This window comes from Pinus tabuliformis, chromosome 2_2, assembly GCF_031772625.1.
Source record: "Pinus tabuliformis cultivar Carrire ecotype Pingquan chromosome 2_2, CPIR1, whole genome shotgun sequence".
Taxonomy (NCBI): Eukaryota; Viridiplantae; Streptophyta; class Pinopsida; order Pinales; family Pinaceae; genus Pinus; species Pinus tabuliformis.
The window spans coordinates 552,481,485-552,494,676 of record NC_142300.1 but is presented as its reverse complement, the minus strand read 5'-3'; the positions used below and the strand labels follow the sequence as shown (position 1 = coordinate 552,494,676).

Below are 13,192 nucleotides of genomic sequence, written 5' to 3'. Positions count from 1 at the left end.
ACAGAAATAACTTAGGAAAAGTGCTTCATTAAATTATTTCCTATGGTGAAAGTGGATTTTAATATGCAAAACTAATACTACATGGTATTTTTTTATCAACCTAGTGAAAAATATCACGGTGATCAATTTTTAGGTGGTAACAACATCAAATTTCATTCTTGGCCACTAATAAAAAGAGCTTAGGTGAGAAAATGTTTTATCATTGCCAAAGTTTATAGTTACCTCTCATTAAACAATTGGAATGCACAAATGGTTTCCCTTGAACAGTAGTCCCTCTTGAACATATACTTGATCCAAGGATTTCTATCCCTTAGCATTTGAAGAAATTTCAACCCCCACTCTGGTTATCAGTTTTCCTTATCACTCCATGCATTTAGTTTTAAGTCCAATCATGATAAAAATTCTAAAATATCGAAGTGACAATAATTGTCAGAAAACACAAATTTAGATATTTCACAACTGTTAAAATTGAAGAAATAAAACACAGTAAAATTATAACAGCCACACACAGAAAATAACATAGTGATTTTTGGTTAATGTGACCCTAGAAAAGCCCCCTACAACTCTTGGGGAAAACCAGTTTGAGAGCTCTTTTTTATTTCTGAAAATGCTTTTATAGACAAACTAAAATACAGAGTAAAAATTCCAACAACCACAAATTACAACTTATCTCAATTTCTGTGCTTGAACTCCAACTTGAAAATCATGCCAATCAGCAAACAGCCAAAACATAAATTTTTACAACAATAAAACAACATTAAATGTTGTACGACCAGCCTCAAAAAATGTGCCCAGAACTTGTTGCCCCTCTTTCTCGATTTCTATGCCTTTCTCCAACTATACGGTTTTTCCTTGGGATGCATGCCAATAAATGTTTCTTCCCAGATTTGTTGAAACGTCTTCTTGTTTCTCTCCTTCACTTCCTCACTACTCAGAAATTTTCTCCTTGCTCTCTCTTCTCTTTCTCTCGAATGCTCATGAAGGAATGAATTGATCTTTTCCTCTTCTCTTGTCCTTTTAATCTCCAAATGACCTTTTGGGTTACCCTAAGATCTAATGGCTGAGATTCATTTAGATCTAGGGATGAGAATAAATGTGCATTTAATTCTCACTTTCTATTTTTTAACTCACCCACTTAAATAAAGACCCACTTAGCCTTTTATATAGTCATTTTTCACTTTCTAATTCTTCATTCACTTTAATAAAGTGACCTTTGAAGAATGGGTGGTTTTATGACAGTGCTTACATGGGTGAAGATCAAAACAGTGATCTTTCATATGGCCAACTCGCTCACAGTGTTGGCATTTCACAATCTGTTGCTGTGGAAGAGGGGCAGAATCTGGAATAGCTAGAGGTGAACTGTCATGAAGGAATCTAGCACTCTAAAATTGAATGGGCTTTGAGTAATCTGGAATATGAAAGGACACATCCTTCTCATATCTAAGACCTATTCTATGCTTGTTGTGGAAAAGCTCTTCCGAAGGTCTGATGACCGGCTTGGGAAGTGCAGATTGAATTTTTGCATTTGCATGTACAACTGTTGCTTCATTGGGTACTAAATCTGATTGAACTGTACATAACATTATTAACTTGTTGCTGATAAGTTGTCGTCTCAATGTTATTAACAGAATCAGGTTTAGAATGACGACTCCATTGTTGTAATTCTGCTTGCTGTAGCTGAGATTCAAGATACAAAAAATCAATCTTTTCTTGTGTATGTTGCAAGCAAGTTTGAATGTTAAAAAGAGTTTCCTTACTAACTTTTACCATCCCATCAATAGTGGAATAGATTAGACTATTCAATAAATGTAATGCATCATCAATTTTCTCCATTTCATAACAATGTTGCACGGATATCTCACACAATGCCAAATAACTACGACTTTAAAGAATATAAACAGTTCCCAATGCTTATGAACATTGAACTCTTTCGTTCCCAAAAATCCTCTAGCATATTCACTTTCAAAGCAGAAATGATGGCTATCAAAACTTCAACAACTATCGCACCATGTCATGGACATGACTGAATGCTCATATATATAAATGCTTTGAAGGGTACGAACCAATATTCTCTGAACTTGCCACTTTCTTCAAAGAAAACAATTTGCTCTCAATACTCATATAAATGTGACAATCATTAGAGATGTAGGCCTTCATGAAAATTCTGACTACTTTTGGAATAGTATTGAGAGATTGGTAAAGGATGAGTTATGCAAGTTTGTTCTTGCAATTTCACGTCGTAGGCAAACACTTAAATTCTGTCGCTTCATTGTACTTGAATAGACTAAGGAAGTTGTTGTTGAAACCCAACAAGACATCCACATTACAGTCAGTCCTATGTTGGATAGTGGAACACGAGGCTGCTCCTTCATTGCATTCTAGCTACAAAGTTTCTCTTTCAATATAATGACCCAACATTATGCTTCGACACGGTTGTTGATAGCTTAGCAATATAGATGCAAATTCCATTGTTCTGGCTTCTTTTATTGATAAGCCTCAGCTAGAAACTGGTGACAAAATTATAATGCCTCCATCAACTCTTGATCGTCTGGCATCTCTACACATAGATTATCCAATGCTTTTTTTTAAGCTCCATAATCCAGTAACACAATTGTTTGAGGAACTTCTCCTGCTTGACCATAGGTCATGGTAGCTTATAACAACAAGAAATACTATATAGACATAGTCGAGGCAAAACCAACTTCTGTCATAACTATTATTGAGACAGATTGTGAGGTGGATTTTTCTCCTCCTTTTGATTACAAAGAACCAGAAAGAGTTCCAGCCAAACCTGCTCCTTCTGCAAGCACAACAGCATCTGAAGAGGAATCAAAAGATGTGGCAGAACCGAAATTTAGTCCCTTTACTGGAGTTGGAAGGTGTTTGGATGGGAAACCATCGACTTCCTCTAGGAGGTCAGAAATAATATCCCACCTTACAAACAATAAAACATCAGTGCCAGGTTCTTCTTTGGGCGCTTCACAATGCCATCGATTAGGAAGGATTTTATTTGGATCAGGCATGAGTAATATTCTGGCCAATGCTTCTGATACTTCTAAGGAAACTGTGAAGGAGGTCAAACAAGAGGTACCAAAGGAAGAACCAAAGTTCCAAGCAGTTGCCGGTAAAAAATATTCATTGAAGGATTGAAAAGCTCCGCTTAAATGGTATAGAAGTCGGAAGTGGGTAGATGATAGACGTTTTGTTTTTTTGGTTTCAAGTTGTTGTCAAAGATTTCTTCAGCACATAAATAAGCATTCAACGTATCAATGCATGAAAAACAATTTCCCCACCGGTTGTTTGCTCCTAGGTCTGGTTCACAAGTTAGCTTCACCACATGTGTACACAAGCTCACAGGGGTTTTGACCACAATTTAAACAACTAATTCATTCACCAAAACAAACACATATATTCAACACTCAAATCGACCACATCTGTTGCATTCTCACATTGGTATCAACGTTGTTATCAAATTTTCATTCCACAGACTTTAGGGCTCAACGCACTCACATCAATTTTGGACCTGCACTCACTGAGGATGTTCAACGCTGCTCCAAGGCTCCAAATTCATGGCAAGACAAATAGATCCTTCGACTTCGACCTCTGACAAAGAATTTATAGATCCATAAATGTCAGTGCATCATTCATGGAGGAGAATGTTCCTGCCATCAAAAGATCATCAAGAGGAGGCGTACAATGTAACCGTTATGATAACGAACAGTGGATAGCATAATTGTTATGACGGCATAACTGTGAGTATTATGGAAGGTGTTATATATATAACATGATGGAGTTATATTATAGCACCGGTGTGATGCCACAATAGAGAGCCACAGGGTATGAGGAGGCGATATGGGAGATGATATAACTAGCGTTAAACATAAACTACGACTATCAAGCCATACAACGGTAATTGAGAGGTATATATATGTAGTGATGGCGTAGGTATATATATGCAGCGAAGAACGCAGGTTCGTAACACAACATTATATATTATGACAAAACTGCATAACCTGACAGGAGGCGAAATTGATGTATGCAGGTTCGAGACGTAACAACGATGCCACAAATGTAATAAATACCACCACACTTCCATTGTGCAAGATATCATTCAACTCCAGGAGGCAACAGGAGTGTGGAGGAGATAAGTACATCAATGGGGTAATTGTACTAGACACTCGGGTATATAATAACAGGTCTAGTGGAAGGTATAATGACAGTTTCAGGAACGAGTCTTAGCCAGGCTATTGAAGAGAAAAAGTGTAGAGTAGCATTAGAATATTACTATAAATAGGGAGATGGCAAACAAATTCTGGAAAATCCAAAAATGCCCAGGCCTAAACAATGTTTCGATACCATGTTAAACACACACATGGCTAAGACAAATAGGAAAGATAAACATGAGATTACATTTATTATTGACAATGATATACATTTGTAGTACATTCGTGTGACCGTTGGGTTCCTCATCCCAAGGTCTCTAGGACTCTCATGGCTATTCACATTCTACACCAACCCATAGAGGATTAGGTGTCCAACAGAATGTAATTTTACCACTTATAAAGTCACTTTTAAATTAGAATGTAACTTTACCACTTATGAAGTCACTTTAGGAGAAAAGTAAAATATAAATTTGGACACTTTTCCCTAGGCCAAAGATCAAAGCCTTAGGGAACTACTTGTCATCTGGTACACAAATTTTAATACTCCCTCTAGCGACGAAAATGTTCCTCACCACTTCCATCTTGTCTCTGAAATAGACATGTTTGCCCTGTGGTAAGGCTTTGGTGAAAATGTCTGCTACCTGCTCATTTGTGGAAATGTACTCAAGTTTGACAGCTCCCTTTTGGACATAGTCTCTAATGGAGTGATACTTGATCTCAATATGCTTTGAACTATCATGAAAAACTAGATTCTCCATGAGTTTTATGTAACTCTGATTATCACAGTAAATTACTGAAGGTCCCAATCCCTGAACAAATAGACCAAACAACATCTTGCAAAGCCATATGGCCTCACAACTAGCAAAACTAGCAGCCATATACTCTGCCTCAGCTGAGCCCAATGCAACTGACTATTGTTTCCAGCTGATCCATGACACAACTACCAAACCCAACCCAAAACAACACCTAGAAGTACTCTTCCTATTTGAAGCACAACCTACCCAATATGAATCCGTGCACCCTGCCAGTCTCACTCCATCACCCTGTCTATAATCCAAACCAAAATCCACACTCCCCTGCAAGTAACGAAGAATGTGTTTTGTAGCTACCCAGTGCACTCTCTTGGGCTCACACATGAACTGACTCATAGTGTTAACTACAAAACATATATCTCGTCGAGTGTTGACCAAATACATCAAACAACCAGTCAACTATTTATATAGAGTAGGATCCACCAACTCAGAATCAAAAGCGTGAAGCTTCTTCCAGTTACTTATCATAGGTGTAGACATGGGTTTGCAGTCCTCCATGTGAAATTTTCTAAGAATATCCATAATGTACTTCCCTTGTCCGAGGAAGAAATTCCCCTCCTCCTGCCACACCTCCAATCCCAGAAAATAATGCATCAAGCCGATATCCTTCATCTCAAACTCTAAAGAAAGATCTCTCTTGCAGCCCTCAATGAGTCCCTCTCCACCAATGATGATCAAGTCATCAACATACAACACCAAAATGAGAGCTCCTCACCTACCACAATGAAGTATAGGTTCGGATCAGCCTCACTCTTTGTGAAACCCAACTGCTGCAAGTATGTATCAATCCTCAAGTACCAAGCTCCAGGAGCTTGCTTCAGGCCATAGAGTGCCTTTTTCAATCTACATACATGGGACTCCTTCCCATGCACATCAAAGCCCTATGGTTGCTCAATATGAACCTCCTCCTGAATGAAGCCATTGAGAAATGCGGTCTTCACATCCATCTAGTGTATCTTCAAGCCCATCTCTACTGCAATCGATATAATGGAGCGAATATATGTATACCGAACTATGGGAGCGAAGGTCTCCTCATAGTCAACTCCCTCTACCTGTGACAACCCTCTCACCACAAATCAAGCCTTGAACTTCTCGATGCTACCATTTGTAGCATGCTTCATCTTGTAGAGCCATCTCGAAGTAACAATTGATTTACCTTCAGGCCTCGGCACTACCTCCCAAACATTGTTCTTCATAATAGAACAATACTGCTCCATCATGGCCTCTCTCCAAACCTATTGGTTGGCTGCCTCCTCATAACTAGAAGGCTTGGAGCCAACAATGCTTATTACCAATGCCATGTAACTACAAAACTGCTCAGGTGGTTTACTCTCTCTAACCTATCTCTTTGGGCTAACAACTAATGTGGCCTAGCGCAAGGTACCTTGAAGCCACTTTGGCTTCCTACTCCCTGAGCATACTTCTCCCACCGGAGTGAAAGAATCCTCATCATCATCAAAAGCATGAACTCCTGAAGGCCTGTCAACTGACCTCATACTTGAACCTGTGCCTGTAGATGCTTAAGTACTGTATGAACTGTCCATTAGTGGACTACTCTGTGAACTGCTCTGTGGACTAGCCTGCATGTTGCCCGAAGAACCACCCACCTGAATCTGAGAGCCACTACTCATTGATGGACCTGACACTGGAATCAGCATACCTCCTACTCCCTGACCATTGGATCCCTGTGACTGACTTAATTACTCATGAGGATCTGGTGACTCTGGATACTCTAACTCCCATGACCTCCTAAAATCTCTCTCCTCCTCGAACTTCACATCCTGCTTAACAACCGCTTTCCTCTGCGTAGGAACATAAATCCAATAAGCTTTCGAGGTCTTGCTATAACCCACAAAGATGACCTTGTCTGTAGTGGGCTCTAGCTTGGTCCTATTCTCCTTAGGGACATAGGAATATGTAAGGCAGCCAAAGATATGAAAGTGCCCAACATCAACATTCTTCCCAGAAAATGCCTCCTCCGGAGTCACATTCCCCAAGGCATGATGTGGACCCCTGTTCTGCAAGTACACAAGAATGTTAGGCCTGCAAAAATAAAGGTAACCCCTGATCATGAAGCATGGATTTGGCAGCCCCTGTAATGGATTTGTTCTTGCTCTCTGTAACCCCATTTCGCTGCGGGTATTAAGGAACTGTGAACTCCCTCCTAATGCCCGCATCAACACAAAAATAAAAAAATTGACCAATGGTATACTCCCCTCCATTGTCTGACTTGAGGACCTTGATCTTCCTACCTGTTTGGATCTCCACAAGAGCTTTGAACTCTTGAAATCGCTTGAAGACCTCACTCTTGGTCTTCAAGAAATAAATCCAGGTCTTATTGGAGTGGTCATCGATCAATAAAACATAGTACGCATAGCCACTCAAGGATTCATGAGACATCTAACCACTCACATCGGTGTGAATCAAGTCAAGGATCCCAATCGCTCTATTGTCACTGTTGGGAAAAGGGGATCTAGGAAACTTCCCCATAGCACATCCTTCGCATACATGAAGATGATCAGAACTGAAATCTAGCGCACCTGTGGTGATATCCCGCAATGTACTCAAACCCCATGATACATGTGCCCCATCCTACGGTGCCAAATCTCACACAAATCTGAACTGCTAGATATGTTGCTAGTCCTGTCTCGGGTGTTGCTACTCAATGCCATCAAGGGATGGAATGAGAACTTGTACACCTTGGCATGGTGCACACTAATATCTCTAACTGAAGAAGCTGAAGATACCCTAGGATATATAAGCACCTGCCTTCTCCTAAACAACACATCATACCCTCTATCCTCAAGTGTTGAGATGGATATCAGGTTCTTCTTCATTCCAAGCACATATAGAACATCTAACACATTCAAGGGAGGTTTGGGTCCCCTATCAAATGTCAATGTCCCCACACCGACTACTCTAACAATGTTGTCATCACCAAGTACTACCTCCATATTAGTATCACCCTCTCAAAGCTCTGAGAAGTACTCTCTGACTCCTTTCATGTGGCGGGAAGCGCCACTGTAAACATACCAAATGCTAGAAGATGCTCTGCTAGTAGCGGGGAATGCACACTCCTTCTGAACCTGTATGGCAGGTGATTCTGCACTAGTGACCTCACTAGCTATGAACCCAAACTCTTGATCAAATCTCTTTGAGAAGCTCTCTATCTCTATAGAAGCTACCATGGGTTTGTCTTTCCCTTTCTTATTCTTCTTCTCCAAACACACAACAACATAATGCACCAACTTTTGACAATTCCAACATTTGACTTTCCAATAGTCCTTCTCCTTGTTCTGTTGCTTTCCTTTACCTTTGATTTTTCCTCCACTATTGAAAGTTTGCTTCTTTTCTCCGCCCTTCTTGCCTCTTTCTAACAATGTCACATTATCATCCTCCTCCACCCGTTTGGCTGCCCCAAGATGGTTCTTTCTGATCTCATTCTAAATGCAATCATCCCACAACCTCTCCCAATCGGGAAGGTTTTCCCGTGCAACAATGCCATCCACAAAATTCTCCCAAGTCTTGGCAAGACCATTCAAAGCAATTCTCACCATTTCAATGGGTGCAATAATCTCACCTACGGTTGCCAACTCATCTCTCACTGAAGTGATCTTTGTGAGGTATGTTGTATCACTGTCAGTATTAGCCATTTTAATGGCTTTCAGTTTCTCCTTTAGGACCATTTTTCTATTTTCATTTGAGCTTTGGTAAAGACCGGTCAAGGTTGTCCACATCTCATGTGCATAAGTCTTTCCTCTCACATGAGGAATGACATGGTCTTTGATTCCTTCCAAAATCAATCTTTTTTCCTTAACATTCTTTTTGTTAAACTCTGCCAACTGTACAGGGTCAGCAGGTACTACTACTGAGTTTTGTGTGGTATTTACCATAATGCCCCTGACTTCTGCGTCCTCAAAGATGCTCTGGATTCTCTCCTTCCATGCACTGTAGTTGTTTTGCCCATCCAACCTGTCCTCAACTCTCAAACCCAAAGACATGTTTCACTGTCCTACGAAACTAAAATTTTCAAATTTGTGGTAAAGGTTAATATTTTCCGTGTAACAATCAGCTTGTTGTAGCTTTCACTTTGTTGTCCCAAACTACACTTTTCAGCCAACCAAGTTCTGATACCATGAAGAAATTTCAACCCCAACTCCAGTTATCAGTTTTCCTTATCACTCTATTCATTTAGTTTTAAATCCAAGCATGATAAAAATTCTAAAATCTGGAAATGACAATAATTTTCTGAAAACACAAATTTAGAGATTTCACAATTGTTGAAATTGCTGAAATAAAACACAACAAAATAATAACAGCCACACATAGAAAATAACACAGTGATTTTTTGTCAATGTGACCCTCGAAAAACCCCCTACAACTCTTGGGGAAAACCAGTTTGAGAGCTATTTTTATTTCTGAAAATTCTTTTACAAAGAAACTGACATACACAGTAAAAATTCCAGCAACCACAAATTACAACTTATCTTGATTTTTGTGCTTGAACTCCACCCCAAAAATCATTCCAATCAACAAACAACCAAAACAGAAATTTTTACAGCAATAAAACAACATTAATGTTGTACGACTAGCCTCGGAAAATGTGCCCAGAACTTTCTGTCCCTCTTCCTTGATTTTTGTGCCTTTCTCCTGTTGTGCAATTTTTCCTTGGGATGCATACTAATAAATGTTGATGCATACTAATAAATGTTGCTAATCAGATTTGCTGAAATGTCTTCTTGCTGCTCTCCTTCACTTCCTCACTGCTCAGAAATTTTCTCCTTGCTCTCTCTTCTTTTTCTCCCAAATGCTCATGAAAGAATGAATTGATCTTTTCCTCTTCTCTTCTCCTTTTAATCTACAAATGACCTTTTGGGTTACCCTGATTTAATGCCTAAGATTCATTTAGATCTAGGGATGAGAATAAATGTGCATTTAATTCTCACTTTATATTTTTTAACTCATCCACTTAAATAAAGACGCACTTAACCTTTTATTTCCATAGTCACTTTTTCACTTTCTAATTCTTCATTCACTTTAATAAAGTCACCTTTAAATTAGAATGTAACTTTACCACTTATAAAGTCACTTTTAAACTAAATTGACCTTACCACTTATGAAGTCACTTTAGGAGAAAACTAAAAAATAAATTTGGCCACTTTTCCCTACGCCAAAGGTCAAAGCCTTAGGGAACTACTTGTCCTCTGGTACCCAAATTTTAATAGCATTATTTTCTCACATGCTTCATATGCTTGTCTAAATTTTGGTCCTCCTTGTACTTATCTTTGAGATGTTGAAATCCCAAAATACCCAATTGGAATTCCTGCAAAATCAAACACCTCGTACTCAAAGCATTTGCAACCTTGTTAGTATTCCCACTAATATATTTAAGAACAAAAGTAAAAATTTCCATGATCTTAACCCACTTGGGATGCCTACATTTTTTGAGGGCTTGTATCACTACATAAAATTCTGTCATACATGGAATATTTATGTTTGGTTTCATTCAACTTCTCACTAAAATAAGCAATAGGTTTATCCTCTTGACTTAGAACAACACCAATGACCATTCAACTTGCATGAAACTTAACTTATAAAGGTTTTTGAAAATTAGGCAATGCTAAAATTGGTTGCTATGTTATCTTCATTTTCAGCATTTTAAATGTTATATCAACTAGAAAATTACACAAAATCTAAAATCGGTTGCTATGTTATCTTCATTTTCAATAGTTCAAATGTTATATCAACTAGAAAATTTCCTATAAAATCTAACCAACACATGAAAACTTCTTACCTCGGGATTTTTCCTAAGGGTTGGTCATTCCTTGATAACATTCACCTTTTCTGGGTCCATCTTTACTCCTTATAGAGAGATTATAAAACCGATGTAGGTTAACTATGTCTTAATGAAGGAACATTTCTTCAAATTTATCAGGATATATCTTGCCACAACCTCTTTAGCACCAACTTCAAGAACCTCATGCTCTTCCCTAGTTTTACTAAACACAAGAATATCATCCAAGTGTACAATCACAAATTTTCTAATAAAATCCTTAAGGAATTCATTCATGAGTCTCATGAATGTATTGGGTGCATTGGTCAAGCCAAATGGCATAACAACCCACTTTTACAAACCATCATTGGTTTTGAAGGAAGTGTTCCATTCATTTTCCTCTCTCATCCTAATTTCATGGTATCGACATTTCATATGTAAGTTTGAAAAATAATTTTCACCACTCAATTAATCCATTAGTTCATCCATACGAGGTAAAGTAAAGAGGTACCTTATCATTATATTGTTTATTTCTTTTGAATCCATACTAATTTTCTAGCCTCCATCCTTCTTAGGACCCAAAACTCCCAGTATAGTACAAGGGCTTAGACTCTATTTGATCGGTCCTTTATTCAAAAGCTCTTGAACCTGTTTTATGACTTATTCCTTCTCCTTGGGTGTCATCCTATAGATTGTTTTATTTGGTGACCTTGATCCTAGTATCAGGTCTATTTGGTGACTAAAAATTCTTGTTGGAATCACAATTTTTGTTACACCAAAACCCTCAAGTGTTAGTAAATGAACTCATCACTAGAGTTAATGGATCCATGATAAGTGGTTAAGCACATGTTTCAAAACACATGGGGATTGTTGGTTTATCCAATGTCCAACAATCTCCCCCCCAGTGTGAGCCAAGTGTGATTTGAAATTGATACCTTTGACTTTGATACCACTTGTTGAAATCACAATTATCGTTACAACAAAACTTGCAAGTGTTAGTAAAGAAATGCATTGCCAGAGTTAACAGATCCACAAGAGGAGGTTAAGAACATGTTGCGAAACACATGGGGAATGTTGATTTATCCAAAGTCCAACACTTCTTACATGTGGTAAGGCATTTGGTAACTCATCAACAATGATGTCAACAAACACATCTAGCAACGCTTTAATTTTAGCAGGTAATTCACTCAATATCATAGTTGTAAGGAAAGATATAGGTTTATTAATTAAAACAAATTGTACCTCTTCCTTCTTCTTGACTTCTTGTAGTAGTTATTTACCACTCATCATTAGCACACTTGAGCTTGCTTCATATTTGACTCCCTTCTCTTCTAGAAGAAACAACACATGTCTGCAGTTGTCCTTTTCTAAGGTGTAAGTATTTATCCTTCCATCATGAACAACTCTCCCATCATATTGCCACAATATTTTCAAAACAATGTGATAGTCATCCATAAGCATAATATCCCATAGCATTTCATCTTTATAGCTACCAATATGGAATTCTACCATACTTTGTTCACTTACCAAACTCTGATGTACTTTATGCAACCAACACACTTGATACGGAGTAGGATGAACCATCTACTGCAATCCTAACTCCTCCACCATATTTGTAGATACCATATTGTCAGTGTTACAACTATTGAAGACCATTTTGTAGCATTTCCCTTTTGACTTACACATTGTCCTGAATAGACCTCTCCTCTATGTTGGTTCATCGGTTTCCTTCTCTGCTTTAACCAAGATTCCTTCCAGCATTAATGACTCACACCTCTCAAGCAATTCTTCCTTTGGGTCTACATTTGGTGTTACTTCTTTGGCTACTACAATATGAACATATCTCTAACTAATTGTCTTATTTTGAGGACAATTTCATGACATATGTCTTGTCTTTCCACATATATAACATCTCACTTATCCTCCTCTACATATTCCTCTTAAGAGGAATCTTATGACCCTTTTTTCTCCTCCTCTAGAAGATTGGTCATTAGAGATCCATGATTCCCCTCTTGGAGTCTAGATTGTACCTCTATTGGAAGGCAATTTTCATTTTGTCGGACTCCTTCCTCTACTGCTTTTGCTTTGTTTTATAGCTAGTTTTTGTTCCACTCGTAAGGTTTCCTGATAAGGATCCTCCATATCTTAAGAGGAAAATGGCCAATTTCATCCTCAATATCATACCACATGTCATTTATATATATGTCCACCTTCTCAACATATTCTTCTATGTGGCATGTGCTTATGTTGAACTCGTAGAATTGTTCAGTGTACTCTTTCGCTATCATAGATATTTGTTGTAGATTTTGTAGTTTCCTAAATAAGTTTAGTTGGTAATCCTTAGGCATGAATTTCCTTTTAAATTTAGCCACCATCTTGTCCCAACTCTTAATCTTTTCCTTTCCATTTTTCCTTTGGTATTCCTACATGTCATACTGCCATAA

The 13,192-nt window shown here is 38.2% G+C and overlaps 1 pseudogene; it reads left to right on the top strand.

Annotated features, from left to right (window-relative positions):
* Nucleotides 1-2,210: 2,210 nt before the first annotated feature.
* LOC149193831 (ubiquitin fusion degradation protein 1 B pseudogene) lies at nucleotides 2,211-3,150 on the top strand (annotated as a pseudogene).
* The last annotated feature ends 10,042 nt before the right edge of the window (nucleotides 3,151-13,192 follow it).